This window comes from Felis catus, chromosome C2 (genome assembly GCF_018350175.1).
Source record: "Felis catus isolate Fca126 chromosome C2, F.catus_Fca126_mat1.0, whole genome shotgun sequence".
Lineage (NCBI taxonomy): Eukaryota > Metazoa > Chordata > Mammalia > Carnivora > Felidae > Felis > Felis catus.
This window is the reverse complement of record NC_058376.1, coordinates 34,814,384-34,831,932: the sequence shown is the minus strand read 5'-3', so window position 1 is coordinate 34,831,932 and position 17,549 is coordinate 34,814,384. Positions and strand designations below refer to the sequence as shown.

Sequence of the window (17,549 nt, the reverse complement as noted above, 5' to 3'; positions counted from 1 at the left end):
ATGCTGTACTTGTCTATTTCTTCTTTCAGTTCTATCAGTTTTGCTTTATGTATTTCAAAAATCTGGTATTAGATGCACAAAGATTTAGAATTATTATGTCTTTTTGATAAGTAGACCCTTTGATCACTATGAAGTGATCTTCTTTATTCCTGTAATATTATTTGCCTTGAAATGTACTTTGTCTGATATTAATATGGCTGTTTCAGCTTCATTTTGAATAGTTTTAGCATAGCATCTCTTTTGTATATTTATATTTACAATGAATTTATTATAGGCAGCACTGATCTGGGTCTTCCAATCTGACAATCTCTTTTTAATTGGAATGTCTGGACCTATTATATTTAGTATGATTACTCATATATTTAGATTTAAGTCTATCATCTCCTTTTTTTTTTTTTTGTCCTTTCTGCTCTTTGTTCCACTTCCTGCCTTTTCTGTCTTCTTGTGGACTCAGTCTGTTTTAGTGATTCCATTTCATTTCCTTTGTGGGATTATTAGTTATACTTCTTTATTTTCTTATTTTATTGATTGTACTGAGGTTTATACTGATGTATACTGAGTATACATCTTTAACTTAACATATTCCATTTTAAGTGATTTTATATCACTATATGTACATGTAAGTTGACAATAGTTTACTTCCATTTCTACTTCCTGGTCTTTTAGTATTTTTTCATTTATTTTACTTATACATGTTATAAAACACAATGAATTTGTTTAAGTGGCGAATTATCTTTTGAAGAAATTTAAATTATAGGAAACATTTTTTTTTACCCACATAGTTACCTTTTTTGGTAATCTTAATTCCTTTAGATGTATACTTTCAGCTGGTATCATTTTTCATCTGCATGAGAAAATTCTTTTCAGTTTATTGTAGTGTAAGTCTCCTCAAAATTATTTTCCAGCTTTTATATGTTTGAACTACCCTTGTTTTTTCATTTATTTTTGAAAAATATATTCACTGAGTATTAAACTTTAGGTTTTCTGTCTTCTCTTTTACATTTTTAAAGATATTCCTCCACTGTTTGCATTTTTCCAGTGAGAATTCTGCTTTCTTCCTAACTTTTATTTGTATACATATCTCTTTTCCTTTGGCTGCTCTTAAGAGTTTTCCTTTTATAACTGGTTTTAAGCAATTGTATTATGAAGTGTGTTGATGTGATTTTCTTTACTTCTTTTTGTGCTTAAAGCTCATTTAGCTTCTTGGAATATGGGTGTTTAATTTTCATGAAATTTGAAAAACATTGGCCACTGTTTCTTTAGATTGTTTTGTTTGCCCCTTCTTTTTTCACTACTTCAGGGATCCAGTTACATATTTAAAAGGTTGCTTGAAGTTCTTCCAGAGCTCACTTGAGCTTTGCACTTGTTCTAAAATTATATTTTCTGTTTTAAATTTCGGACAGTTTCTATTGCTTTTTCTTCAATACCCTTAATTTTCCTTTAGAAATTGTAGTTTTCATCTCTACAAGTCTGATGTGGGTCTTTTTCCTATCTTCAATATTTATACTTAACTTTTTAGACACATGTATTGAAGGCATAATTACTGTGTTTATTCTTTGGGTCTGCTAATTCTAGCACTTATGTCAGTTTTAAATCAGGTTTGATTGATTGATTATTCTCAGTATGGATCATATCTTTCTGCTTCATTGCATGTCTCCAAATCTTTGGTTGGGTGACAGACCTTGTGGATTTTACTTTCTGAGTCTTCTTATGCCTATAAATATTCTTTATGTTTTTTTAAAGCAGTTTTATGTATTTATTTTAATTTGAGAGTGTGTGTGTGTATACAAGTAGGGGAGAGGGGCAGAGGGAGAGAGAGAATATTAAGCAGGCTCCACACTCAGCATGGAGCCTGATGTGGGGCTCAATCCCATGACCCTGGGATCATGACCTTAGATAAAATCAAGAGCCGGATGCTCAAATGACTGAGCTACCCAAGCACCCATTCTTATAAATATTTCTTAAGCTTCATTCTTTTTTTTTTTTTTTGCACATAACATTAATGGCATTTATTTAGTTTAGATAAAGACTTCCAACAAGAACACTGTTAGGAATTAATCATTAGGAACTATGCAAAAGAGATGTGATGTAAGGCAAGTATTATATAAGGATGAAATAGATAAACACAGTTTTTATTTTTCTACAGAATTTACTGCAAGTTACCATGCTATAAAAACAAAAGCCACCCACTCTTAATATGTCAAATTTGTTTAGTAATTTAAAGAAAAATATATGATTCCCATCACACAGATAATTCTAAATCTACTTTGAAAATCAAATCATCAAGAAGTATCTGTCTGGAGAGACTATGGACCTACTATCACATTATAACAAAGATAAGGCTGTTATCTTCACAGAATATATGGATAATTAGTAATCAACAATTAACGTAGTGAATGTTCTAATATTTGGGTAAATATTAGAAAACTATTTTTAAAAAAAACAAATTCGTGTGGACATTGTTTACTTTGCCAATGCGATTAGTTTGGAAAAGGGGTCTTGTTTAGTCTAGAAAATCTTGAGTCCAATATAGTTCTGGGCTAAACATATACTGAAGATCCTTTACAAGGACAAGTAGGCTTGGAAATCATGCAGTCTTATTTTGAATTAGCTTGCTTTAGTCCAAGGTATGGAATTAATTATCAAGTACCAGGAATTTCTGTAATGTACCCAATGCCAAATGGCTATAACATTCTACTTCCCACTATGATGATTCCTTGATTAGAAGTTGGTGTGAGGCATAAAGCATATTGTGAACTATAAAATAAATTGTACTCCAATGCTCGGATCTCTAAAGATAAATCTTGTTTTTCAATATAAGAAACTCACTAACTCAAATGAATGCTAATTAGAGCAAAAGTAGTATAAGTAAAACTGGGGCAGGAAACTTCTAATTACACAAGAAATACATGACTTAATCATTCTAAGAGAAGAATCATTTTCCCAGTAGCTCCACTGCTATGGATGATATTTTCATGAGCCTGGGCCACCTTCTCCAATGAATACTGACTGAGAGCCTATTACAGGTTTCAGCCAACCAATTTCCATTCCAGCTTGAAGGGCTGCTGCATATTGCTTAAATTCCTCCTTAGTTGATGAGTAGAGAGCAACCCCAATTATACCAGATTCCTTTGTCATGGTGTCCTGTGGGTTTATTTCAATAGGACCTCTGCTGCCAACAGCTATTACTCGCCCTCCATGTGACAGAAGATTCAAATCATTATTAAGATTTACATTGGCTAACATTTCAATGATCACACCAATTCCTTTTTCACCGACAGATTTCTTAATTTTATTAATATAATTACGTTCTCTGTGGTTAAACACTTCATGGGTTCCATTTTGCAAAACGATGTTTTGTCCTTCCTCAGTACCAGCTGTGCCCAGAACCTTTAAACCACAAACTCTAGCAATCTGGCATACTGCCAGTCCAACTCCTCCACTAGCCCCATAAACCAGAACACTTTCTCCAGCTTTCACATGGGCACTGTGGAGCAGAGCTCAATAAGCAGTAAAATATGGGATACCGATGGCAGCTCCTTGTTTAAAGTCCAGTTTTTCTGGCAGTGGGTATACAGTGAGATCTGCTGCAAGAGCATACTCGGCATAACCCCCAGAGATGGTGCTGGTAGTGAAAACTCCATCACCTTTCTTGAAAGTAGATGTATGATCTCGTACAGCTACTATTACCCCAGCCACACCTGAACCAGAAGTATAGGTTGTAAGAGTGGTTTTATCCTGTGAGTACCAGAACAAATATATGTTTCCACTGGGTTTACACCACGTGCATGGACCTTGATTAGAACCTGATGGTCTTTTGGAGTTGATACTGCCACATCCAACTGGAATTTCAGCACTTCCAGTCCACCAAATTCAAAAACTCTAATTGCTCTCATCAATTTCAGTCCAGTTGCCATGGTGACCTGGTTCCAGAGAGGGGAAGCAAATTCTGCAAGGGCTCACTCAGATTCTACCTTAAGCTTCATTCTTGTATATGCAGTAAGGTTACTTAGAAATAGATCCTTTATGGTCTTGCTTTTATGACTCGTTAGGTGGCACCAAAAAAGTACCCAGTATAGGGCTAACTATCCCCCACTACTAAGACAAGACTCTTCTGAGTACTCTACCCAATGCTACATGAATTATGAGTTTTTCTGGTATGGCTGTATGGAACAGGTACTTTTCCTGGCCTGTGTCAATGTTGTGTAGTATTTGCTTTAATCCTTTTGGATGCTTTTTACTACCTCTGGCAGTCTCGTCAAATACAATCACTGATCACTTCTCTGTGGAATATTCAGCAGGATCATTCTGCATGAGTCTGGGTTATTTTTCTGTGCAGGTCCCTCCTTTATGGTGTTGCCCTGTAAACTCTAGGCTGCTTTTTCTCTCTGGACTTCCACTTCCTCAGGCTAGGTTCTTCCTGTGTTCTTCTTCTCTGAACCATAACTTGGAAATCTCTCATGGCAGAAAGCCCCTACATTTGTAGGGGTCACCTCAGATGTTTTCTATTTCTCAGGGATTACTCTCTTCGGTTGCTTGATGCCCAGCACCTTGATTTTGATGTTGTTGTTGTTGTTTTACACAGGAGGGTAAATCTAGTACTTATTACTACATCTCATTTGAAGCTGAAGTCCCAGCTGAACTTAATAATAGAGATGGGCCATGGGAATATTAAGAAATCTATATATAGTTCTGCAGAAATTCCACTTTATGGTAAAATATTGAATCAAAGTTTCTTTATACACATACATATGTATATCTTTTTAATTTAAACTACTTTACTCTACTCTGGGCGAGTATCAATTTTAATGAGCACCAAATTCAATTCTAAATACTGTTCACTTAAAAAGTAAGAAAACAAAAGTTAAAAAGAAAGAAAGAAAAAAAGACCTGGATACTGCAAAAGTATCTGTTATTTAATAGGCAGTGATAACTTCATAGAAATGTGTACCTCAAATTTGGCCTCTACAATCTTTTTACTTTTTCTTAGTGTTTATTTATTTTTGAAAGAGGGAAAGAATGTGAGTGGAGGAGGGGCAGAGAGAGAGGGAGCCACAGAATCCAAACCAGGCTCCAGGCTCTGAGCTGTCAGCACAGAGCCTGACATAGGACTCCAACTCACAGACTGCAAGGTTATGACCTGAGCTGAAGTCAGATGCTTAACCTACTAAGCCACCCAGGCCCCCTTTCAATCCTTTTATATTAGAACTATTCTTAGATCTTAAAGAATTTTCTAACCTCATCCCACTAAGGAAGAGTTTCAACTTTTATCTGTCAAACAGGTTTTAGATCAAAAGTATAAGTAGTAGAATATTGAGTCAGGTGAAATGATAAACTCTCTCATGAAATAATTTAATATGATTGGCCTAGAAATTGTTACTTTTCCACATGAAAGTTAATTTAGGAGGTGTTCATGAAGGGAAGTAATGCAAAGATATCTACAAGATTAATTATCTCTGAAAAAGTTCTCAAAAGATGTTTTGATATAGGTAAATTCACATGTAGATTATTAATTTTATGTAAAGACAGATGTTTGTTTAAAAAAATCCCTAGTATTATATCTAATATCAAGTAACTATTGTTTCACTGTAATATCTTGGAACACTGTGAGTCTTTTTAAGTTTAAAAGGGATTACTACAACTGCTAATAAAAAAGAAAATCTTGGGGCGTCTGGGTGGCTCAGTCGGTTAAGCATCCGACTTCGGCTCAGGTCATGATCTCTCAGTCTGTGAGTTCGAGCCCCTGGTCCGGCTCTGTGCTGACAGCTCAGAGCCTGGAGCCTGTTTCAGATTCTGTGTCTCCCTCTCTCTGACCCTCCCCCGTTCATGCACTGTCTCTCTCTGTCTCAAAAATAAATAAACGTTGGGGGGCGCCGGGGTAGCGCAGTCGGTTAAGCGTCCGACTTCAGCCAGGTCACGATCTCGCACTCTGTGAGTTTGAGCCCCGCGTCAGGCTCTGGGCTGATGGCCCGGAGCCTGGAGCCTGTTTCCGATTCTGTGTCTCCCTCTCTCTCTGCCCCTCCCCCGTTCATGCTCTGTCTCTCTCTGTCCCAAAAATAAATAAAAACGTTGAAAAAAAATAAAAAAAAAAAATAATAAATAAATAAACGTTAAAAAATAGTAAAAAAAAAAATCTTGAAAATAGGATACATTTAACATTGGAAGAAAATAGATGGAAGCAAATAGTGGAAGAATTAAATTAGAAAGCAACTTCAAGGTATTCAATGCTTAAGTGACTCAATGTTATGAAAATTTTGTGTTAGAAAGAAGGGTTCTATTAAAATTGTCCTAAGAATCATACAGTGTAAGGAAAATGACTTCAAAATGAGAAAAATATATTCTGAAAATCTAGGTCATTTATCTGAGATTTCTTATATTTCCTGAAGTTTTGTGCTTTAAACTTTTTGATACGTCACCTAGAGACAGTCACTTTTTTTCACTGAAGATCAAGTTATCAGCAAAGTACAAAATGGTAATTAAAAATTTCTAGTTCAGTACCAGGCACACATTGTTCTTTTAATGAATCAGATTATCTCAACTTTGTAAGGATTAATTAGGCACTTGTAGCAGTTCCTTTAAATTTCTCAGAACACTATGCCACTAGATAACTAAGCAGCAGTCTTGTAAACTCAGAGTTAATAGAGGCTCCAAAAATCCATTACACTTAATTCACTAGAGTCAGAATTTTTATTATGATGTTATTAAAACATTATTATATATTTTTATATGTAATGTTAACTAAGGTTGTGTAAGCACTAAATATCATTGAATGAAAGGGGGAAAATTAATATTGCAGTATTTTTCTTTTAGAAAAAAATAAAATTACAGAAAAATAAATACAACAATAGTTTTTGAAATCTGTATGTATTTTCTCTCCAAAATTAACAAATGTTAAGATTTTAGAAATGTAGATATTATAGATTAAAGGGGAATTATTTTGGAATAATTTCTGATTTATGGAAAAATTGTAAAGACAGTATAAAGAGTTATCATATACCTTCATGAAAGTTTCTCAGTGCTAACATCTTATACAAACACATGTATTAAAACCAAGAAATTAACACTGGTACAATGCTATTAACTAACTTGTAGATTTTGTTAATATTTCACATTCTTAAATTCCATGATCCATTCCAGGGGATATCAGTTTAACTGTATGTATGTACATATATATGTGTGTATGAACTTCTAATTAATGTCAAACACAAATTTTTATATGTCAGAACTATATATTTTTTTCATTAATCTTTATTTATTTTTAAATTGAATTAAATTGACATACAATATCACATTAGTTTTAGGTGTAAAAGATAGTGATGATATTTTTATACATTATGAAATGATTATCATTATAAGTCTAGTTACTATCTGTTGCCACACCACACAAAGTTATTGCAAATTATTGACTATATTCTCTCTGCTGTACATTATATCCCTGTGACTTATTTATTTTATAACTAAGTTATTTTATAATTAGAAGTTTGTCCTTCTTAATCCCTTCACCTATTTTGTTCATGCCTCCACCGATCTCCCCTTTGGCAATCACTAGTTTATTTTCTGTATCTATGAGTCTGTTTCTGTTTTGTTTTGCTGGTATATTTGTTTTGTTTTTTAGATTACTCATATAAGCAAAATTATATGTTATTTGTCTTTCTCTAGGTTATTTAACTTAACACAATAGCCTCTAAATCCAACCACATTTTCATAAATGGCAAGATTTCATTCGTTTTTATGGCTGAGTAATATTCAATTATATATATATATATATATATATATATATATATATATATATATGCCACACATATATATACCACAATGTCTTTAGCCATTCATCTATCGATGGGCACACATTACTTCCATATCTTGGCTATTGTCAACAATGCTGCAGTGAACATAGGGGTATACATATCTTTTCAAACTAGTGTTTTCTTTTTCTTTTCTTTTTTTCAGATAAATACCCAGAAATGGAATTGCTGGATTGCTATAAATTTTTGAGGAATCTCCATACTGTTTTCCATATTGGCTGTACCAATTTACATTCTCACAATAGTGCACAAGGGTTCCCTTTTATCCACATCCTCACCAATACCTATTATTTCTTATCTTTTTGATAACGGCCATTGTGACATGTGTGAGGTAGTATCTCATTTTGGTTTTGATTTGGGTTTCTCTGATGACTATCGATATGGAACATCTTTTCACATTCCTGTTGGCCATCTGTGTGTCTTTTTTTGGAAAAATGTCATTCAGGTCCTCTATTTGTTAATCAGGCTCTTTATTGTTGTTGTTGCTGCTGCTGCTGTTTCTGTTATTGAGTTGTATGAATTCTTTTTATATTTTCAGTAACAACTCCTTATTAGATACATCATTTGCAAGTATCTTCTCCCATTCATTAGGTTGTCTTTTTTGTTTTTTTGATGGTTTCTGTCAATGTGTAAAGCTTTTCAGTTTGAGGTAGTCCCATTTATTTGTGTTTTCTTTTTTTTTTTTCCCTCTTGCCTGAGGAGGCATATCCAAAACAATATTGACAGGACAAATGCCAAAGAATCTATTGCCTATGTTTCATCCTAGGAGTTATATAGTTTCAGGTCTTACATTAAGGTCTTTCACTAATCCATTATGAGTTTATTTTTGTACATGGTGTAAGAAAGTGGTCTAGTTTCAATCTTTGGCATGTAGCTGTCTAATTTTCCCAATATACTTTATTGAAGAGACTGTATTTTACCCTTTGTATGTTCTTGTCTCCTTTTTCATAGATTGGTTGATCATATAGCATGGGTTTATTTCTGGGCTCTTTATTCTGTTCCATTGATATACGTATCTGTTTTTGAGCAAGTACAATACTGTTTTTATTAATATAGCTTTGTAGTATAGTTTGAATCAAGAGAGCTAGGATACCACTTAACTTTCAGTCATCATGTATCCTTAGCCTTCTTCAGCTGGTGACAGTATCACAGTCTTTCCTTCCTCTTCACATCCTTCATATTTTTTTAATGTTTATTTATTTTTGAGAGAGAGAGACAGACAGAGAACAAGAAGGGGAGGGGCAGAGACAGAGAGGGAGACACAGAATCTGAAGCAGGCTCCAGGTTTTTAGCTGTCGGCACAGAGACCAACATGAGGCTTGAACTCACAAACTGTGAGATCATGACCTGAGCTGAAGTCTGGCATTTAACCAACTGAGCCACCCAGGTGCCCTACATCCTTCATAATTTTTTTTTAATTTTTTTTTCAACGTTTATTTATTTTATTTTTGGGACAGAGAGAGACAGAGCATGAACGGGGGAGGGGCAGAGAGAGAGGGAGACACAGAATCAGAAACAGGCTCCAGGCTCTGAGCCATCAGCCCAGAGCCTGACGCGGGGCTCGAACTCACGGACCGCAAGATCGTGACCTGGCTGAAGTCGGACGCTTAACCGACTGCGCCACCCAGGCGCCCCTGTCCTTCATAATTTTTAAAAATATTCATCAGGTGCTTTGTAGACCATCGTTGATTCAGTTTTATCTGATATTTACTTATCAGAAGTTCTAAAAATTTTTTGGAAGAATATCAGAAGTGAAATGTGCTTCTTATCAAACCCTATCAAGGGTTATATCATAACATGTCTTATCACCAGTGGTGTCAATTTTTTTCACTTAAGGTGGAATCTGACAGGTTTCTGCACTGTAAAGTTCCTGTTTTTCTCTTTTCATAGCCTATTATTTTGAAGCAAGTAACAAAGTCTAGCACACATTCCAGTGGAAGAAAATTAAGCTCCACCTCTTGGAGGGAGAATAAATTATTTAGAATTTTTCTGAAGGAAGCACTTTCCTTTCTCCCTCATTATTTTGTCAATAAATTATGTATATTAGGATGTACTTGTGAATATTTACTTTGGTCTTTGAGTTATAAATACTATTACAGGCATAGCTCAGAGATATTGCAGGTTTAGTTCCTGCAATAAAGCAATATCACAATAAAGTGAGTCCACTAAATTTTTTGGTTTCCCAATGCATACGAAAGTTATGTTTATACTATGCTATAGTCTATTAGGTGTGCAATAGAATTATAGCTAAAAAAAAGTCTGTGACGATTCAAAAATACTTTATTGCTAAAAAATGTTAACCATCATGTGAATTTTCAATAAGTTGTAGTCTTTTTACTGTTGGTGGGTCTTGCTTTGATATTGATGGTTACTGACTGATCAGGGTGGTGGTTACTTAAGGTTGGGGTGGCTGTGGCAGCTTCCTAAAATAAGACAAATTTTGCAGCATTGACTCTTCTTTTCATGAACAATTTCTCTGTGGCATTGATGTTGTTTGATAGCATTTTCCCCACAATAGAATTTATTGTAAAATTGGAGTCAACCCTCAAACCCTGTTATTGCTATATCAACTAAGATTATTTAATATTCTAAATCCTTTGTTGTCATTTCAATAATCTTCAAATTATCTCACCAGGAGTAGATTACATTTGAAGAAACCACTTTCTTTGTTCATTTATGAGAAGCAATTCCTCATCTGTTCAAGTTTTATCGTAAGATTGCAGCAACTCAATCACATTTTCAGGCTCCACTCCTAATTCTAATTCTCTTGTCATTTCCACCACATCTGTGATTACCTCTTTTCACTGAAGACTTGAACCTTCAAAGTCATCCATGAAGATTGGCATCAATTTCTTTTAATGCTGACATTCTGACCTTTTCCATTGAGTCACAAATGCTCTTAATGGCATTTAGAATGGTGATTCCTTTCCCTAAAGTTTCCAATTGATTTTTCCCAGATCCATCAGAAGAATCATTATCTATGTCAGTGATAGCCTTATAAAAATGCACCTCTTAAATAGTAAGATTTGAAAGTCAAAATTACTCCTTGATCCATGGGTTGGAAGCATGAATAGATCTTATATTGGCAGGCATGAAATCAACATTAATCTCCTTGTACATCTCCATCAGAGCTCTTAGATGACCAGATGCATTGTTGATAAGGAGTAATATTTTGAGAAGAATAGTTTTCTTTTTTTTTTTCTTTTCTGAGCAATAGGTTTCAATAGTAGGCTTAAAATATTTAGTAAATCATGTCATAAAGAGATGTGCTGTCATCCAAGCTCTGTTTTTCCTTTTATACATCATAATCACAATAGACTTAGCATAATTCTTAAGAACCCTATGATTTTCAGAATGATAAATGAGCATTGGCTTCAACTTCAAGTCACCAGCTACATTTAGCTCCCTAACAAGGAAGTCAGCCTTTCCTTTGAAGATATGAAGCCAGGCATTGACTTCTCTCTAGCTATGAAAGACCTAGATGGCATCTTTTTTCCACCAGAAGCATCTTTTTCAATACATTGAAAATCTATTGTTTACTGTAGCCACCTTCATTAATTATTGTACCTGGATCTTCTGGATGATTTGCTGCAGTTTCTATGTTAGCACTTGCTGCTTCACCTTGTACTTTGATGTTAAGGAAACAGGTCCTTTTCTTAAACTTCAGGAACCTGCCTCTGGTAGCTTCAAACTTTCCTTCTGCAGCTTTCTTACCTCTCTCAGCTCTTATAATGTTAAAGAAAGTTAGGACCTTGCTCTAGATTAGGATTTGGCTTATGGGAACACTGTGACTGGTTTGATCTATCCAGACCACTAAAACAGTCACCATATAAGCAATAGGCTATTTGTTTCACTTTCTTATCATTTGTGTGTTCACTGGGGTATCACTTTACATTTCCTCCAAGAACCTTTTCTTTGCATTCACAAATTGGCTATTTGGCACAAGATACCTAACTTTTGGCTTAGCTCAGCTTTTGACACGCCTTCCCTACTATGCTTAACCATTTCAAGCTTTTTTTTTTTAATTTTTTTTTCAACGTTTATTTTTATTTTTGGGACAGAGAGAGACAGAGCATGAACGGGGAGGGGCAGAGAGAGAGGGAGACACAGAATCGGAAACAGGCTCCAGGCTCTGAGCCATCAGCCCAGAGCCTGACGCGGGGCTCGAACTCCCGGACCGCGAGATCGTGACCTGGCTGAAGTCGGACGCTTAACCGACTGTGCCACCCAGGCGCCCCACCATTTCAAGCTTTTGATTTAAAGTGAGAGACATGTGACTCTTCCTTTCAATTGAACACTTAGAGGCCATTTGTAGAACTATTAATTGGCCTAATTTCAATATTGTTGTGTCTCAAGAAATAAAGAGGCCTGAAGAGAGACAGACAGATAAGGAATGGCCAGTCAATGGAGAAAACAGAACACACACATTTATCTGTTAAGTTCACCATTTTATATGGGTGTGGTTCATGGCACCCCCAAACAATTATAATAGTAACATCAAAGACCATTGATCAAAGATCATCATAACAAATATATTAATCATAAAAAAAGTTTGAAATATTGTGAGAATTACCAAAATGTGACACAGAGCCACAAAGTGAGCAAATGCTGTTAGAAAAATGTTGCCAATAAACTAGCTTGATGCAGGATTGCCACAGACTTTCAATCTGCAAAGAATGCAGTATCTGTGAAGTGTAACAAAGTGAAGTACAATAAAATGAGGTATGCTTATGCTACTAACAGTCCAATACTAAATATTTATTTTGCTGCTCAATGGATCCTGCTTTGACTATTTGAGAAACTTTCTCAAATTGGTTTCTGTGTCCTTTTATTGTTTAAAATTATTTTTTAAATTTATATTTTTTTGAGAGAGAGAGAGAAAGAGAAAGAGAGAGCACAAGCAGGAGTGGGGCAGAGGGAAAGGGAGGGAAAGAATCTTAAGCGGCTCCATGCTCAGTGCAGAGCTTGATGCAGGGTTCAATTTCGTGAACCATGAGATCATGACTGTGAGATCTGGACCCAAGCCAAAATCAAGAATTGGATGCTTAATTGACTGAGCCATCCAGGCACCCTGCTCCTTGGGCCCTTTTGACATGATCCCATAGTCTCCTCCTCCTCTTCCTCCACCACCTCATCTTTCTTCTTTTTCTTCTCCTTTTTAACACTCTCCTTCTGGTCCTATTAAATTCTCTAGGTTTATCTTGGATTTTTCTATCCAGCCCCAGAATCAGCCATTTATCCAAGGACCCCTGGTTCTTTTTGTTGGAGAATGGTTTTCAGAATCTAAGATCTCGGTGCTGGGTATGCTTGTTGTTACTGTGATGTTATTGCTTTCATGTCCTCTCAGCAGACAGAGCTAAGAAATATATGTGTAATACAAATCCATGTGTATACATGTTAAAAATATCTGTGTGTGTGTGTGTGTGTGTGTGTGTGTGTGTGTGTGTGTGTGTTTGAGGGGGTAGGTGAGTTCATTTCACTATCTCTGACTTTAACTTCAGAACCACAGGGTTTATTCTCCCCTTCCCCCATTGCTTATTTGTAGCTTCTATCTCTGACAGAATGAGATCCGGCTCCCATTATCTATAATTTATTTACTTATTTGCTCAACCAATTGCAGTATACATGCAGAGTAGCTTTAGAATACTTAGTCCATACTGCTGTGAAAAATAAATTTATCAACTAGAATATAGTGTTTATGTACAATTCTTTTTGTTTTTAGCCTTCAAGAATCTAGTCAAAACAGTATTTTCTGAATTTTATTTAGGTTAGCTTCCTTTTTTCTCCAATAGTGTAGTTTTAAAGGTAATTCTCTTGAGTAAAAACACAGTATAGGCAATATGGGATTTAGAAATGTAATATTGCAAAAGTTCATTTTTAAGATGATTGTCATCAATTTTAACAGAAGCAGTATTCTAAAGCATTACAATCCATTATAATTATAACTCACTCACCTCAAAATTATCAGAGCTCTTTGTCTTTTAAGTGGGGGCAATTACAGCATTGCACTAAATCCTACTGGAGTGAAGGCAGAGTTGGGTAAGATTACCTGCCCTGACTTTCATTAGACACAGCCACAATAGCAAAACTCTGCCTCCTCCCGTCTGAATTAACTGAGTTACCCTGGTCTACTATCCTTCTTGTCATGGTCTTGATATCGTTTTAATGTCATATCTTCCCAATGACAAGTTTTATTACATCTATATTATAGAAAATGAAACAGTTTCTAAAAGTGACTTGCCCAAGGTCATATGGCTCATAAATGATAGAGCTGAGACCAGAATTTGGCTGTATTCAAAGTCCAAAGTGTGAAAAATTAACATATGAATGTTAGAATTTCATGTCCTGAAGAATACAGCATGGTTGGGTTTGTAGTAAAGCACCCAGATTATTTTGTATAGTAAATGGACATTTTTATAGTTTTTTGAGTCATCCATTGCCTATTTCTTTATTGTCAGTTGGCTCAACCTATGCAACTTTGAAGACATTTCTACCTAAAAAAAAAAAAATAACAGGGTCCTATTTTAGTCAATTTTCTCATACTTCACAGTTTGTCTTTTGTCTCTAAATAATTCGGCATGGTTATTTTACAATGCAGTTTCAATAGATTGGCTCTACTTGAATAATTTAGCTTTGACTTTGAATATGTAAAATAAGTATAATTTCATTAAAATGTTCCAAGTCAGTTCCAATTCCTATTCTGTTTTTGTTTTGTTTTGTTTACTGAGAATTTGGGAGTGTCTAGTATGTACCCATTGGGGCATTTGCACAGATAAAGGATTTTCTGAGAATGGTTCTGGTTGTATATAGCACAAGGCTAATCAAAGGAAAGTTTTTTTCTTTTTTTCCCCTGTAATCAGTCATGGATTGAAAGCTTCATCCAATACAACTAGAATATTTTTCTAAAGAAATAAAAAAAAATTTAAATACCAGATATAAAGCCCAATTTCTTATGATTATATTTTTCAAACTGATATTGAACTTTCTAAACATGTTTTCCCGATTTCTGTATTTTTTTGTTTGTGGATAGGTCACAGACATTTGTTTACCAGCACTGATGTATGGAACATATTGGTCTCTGATCAGAGGCTTCCTTTTGAAAAGTGCGACTCAGTGCTAGTGTCCATCACATTCCAAGTCAGGTTTCAGTGATGTTATATTTATTCCCCCTGTATGTGTGAACTATCCTCAAGATCTTAACTGTTTCTTACTTTTGTACTAATCTAGGTTATTGGACAGCATTGTATATGAAAAACATTACTCTTCTTTGCTATAGTATTGCTTGTGCAGAAATATGTTACTGTTTATTAAGTGATTATTATATGCTATGTCCAGTTTTAAATATCTTATATGTATTAAGTCATTTAATCCTTTCAATATGAAAGCAAATACTATTATCATTCCCACCCTGTAGAAATGGAAACTGAAACACAGAGATTGACTTCCCATGATCACATATTAGTGCAGGAGAGTTGAGATCCAAACTCAGGCAGCTTGGCTCTTAAGTCTGTGTCCTTGTCTTATCATACTGTTGTCCACAAAAAATCTGGGAAGGCCTTCGTATTTATCTAAAATTGGTTTCCAAGTATATGGTTCAAAATGTTTCTCAATTCCTATCACTTATGGAGGCATTTCTAACTAGAAGGCACAATTTTGAGCTTATAGAATTGTTTTTTTTTATTTATTGTTTATTTATTTGAGAGAGAGAGAGAGAGAGAGAGAGAGAGAGAGAGAGAGGGAGAAGGGGAGGGGCAAAGAGAGAAGGAGACACAGAATCTGAAGCAGGCTCCAGGTTCTGAGCTGTCAGCACAGAGCCTGATGCAGGGCTCCAAGTCAGGAACTGCAAGATCATGACCTGAGCCGAAGATGGACACTTAACTGACTGAGCCACCCAGGTGCTCCAAAGGTTATAGAATTATAAACACTTGATATCTTTCCTGTTTTGGTTTTGCTACTACGCACTTGGGAACTAAGGCCTGAACTCAAATGTCATAGATTTTCTCTATTCTTTTTGTTTTTGCTTTTTCCAAGTATTGTTTTACTTATTGCAAGTATTTTTATTAGCCACCTTGAATTCCTTTGTTGAATAGGTGGTATATAAATAAGCCAATTAATGTCCTAAAGCAGTTCTTCTCTCATGTGATTTAAATAACAAAAATATATTCTCTAATAGTTTTGGAGATGGGTAGTCTGAAATCAAGTTGTCAGCAAGGCCACATTTCCTCTAGAGGCTCTAGGGGAGAATCTATTTTTTGCCTCTTTCAGCTTCTGGAGCCTACTGACCTTTGACTTGTGTCTGTGTCACTCCAATCTCTGCCCTCATGGCCACTTACCTCTTCTGCTTGTGTCTGCTCTGCAGAACTCTTCCAAGGACACTGTCATTGGATTTAAGAACCAGATAATGTAGATAATCCAGAATGATCTCATCTCAAGATCCTTAGCTTAATTATGTCTGCAGAGGCCCTTTTCCCAAATAAGTTAACTTTCACAGGTTCTGGGGATTAGGACCTGGACATATATTTTGGGGAGCCACGATTCAAGGCACCATAATAAGTAATGATAGCTGCATGAGGGTGTAATCCATGGGCTTTTGTGATTTAAATTTTATATGTAAACAGACTTTTTATTTTTTGCCTATTTCCTAGCTCTTTGTTTTACTGTGGACTAGTTAGGTTTTCCAGGGACCTGGGTTTCATTCAGGTAAAGTGGCAAGATGCACAGTGTTTTAAATTTTGTCTAATTTTGGTCTTAAAGTCTTTAAAAAAAAAAAACTCTTCTACATATTTGTCTTCATATTCATCTTTCTGAGAGGCAGGATAAAATAATTCTTAAAATTATAGACTGCAAAAGGTATATCTGGATTCAGATCCTGTTTGACTACAGACTGTAAAAGCTGTATTTGGATTCAAATCCTGAGTCTTACTAGCTGCATTACCTTAAACAATTTTCTTCATCTTTAAGTACCCTCATCATAGGGTTAACTAAGGGTTTTACACACACCACCACCACCACCATATAATGGTTAAAAGCGTCTCGACTGTGGAAAGCAGTGTGTTATTATTATTAGCTATTATTGTAAAGAACCACTATAGTCTTCTTTCAGAATAAGTCCAGTATGATGAACTCAGGTATCTGATCCTTTCTTACAAGATTTTATGCCTAAAAAGTTTGCAAAACTTTCAAATAAGGAACAATTGAGAAGTACTGAAAATTCCAAATATATAAAATAATCACTAGAGATATAATATAAAGGCCTAAAGGAAGCCTGTAACTTGAGTGAAATAAAAACTGCCATTTTGCTTGGGTAAGTCTGAGACCAAGGAAAATTGTTTAGGTTCTTTTTTTTTAATATATACATATATATTATGTATGTATATACGTATATATCTATGTATACATTACTTTTAAGAGACAGAGAGACAGAGCATGGGCAGGGGAGGGGTAGAGAGAGAAAGGGAGACACAGAACCTGAAGCAGGCTCCAGGCTCTGTGATGACAGCATAGAGCCCAACCCAGGGCTTTGACCCAGGGCTCAAACTCATGAAGCATGGGATCATGACCTGAGCTGAAAGTCAGACATTCAACTGATTGAGCCACCCAGGTGCCCCTGTTTAAGTTCTAATGGAGGGGACCAGATATTTACGGGATGTGTCACAAAAGTTAGAGCCTTTCACTTTTAGGTCACTGATTCTCACCCAACTTATAAGGACAAAACCACAAAAGTAATTGAAAATCATTATCTAA

At 35.3% G+C, this 17,549-nt stretch overlaps 1 long non-coding RNA gene and 1 pseudogene across 7 annotated transcripts in view; both read right to left on the bottom strand.

Annotated features, from left to right (window-relative positions):
* LOC102901880 overlaps positions 1-17,549 on the bottom strand; it is a 222,595-nt gene that overhangs the window by 201,732 nt on the left and 3,314 nt on the right. The gene's annotated exons all lie outside the window — the stretch shown is intronic.
* On the bottom strand, positions 1,983-5,091 carry LOC123379902 (annotated as a pseudogene).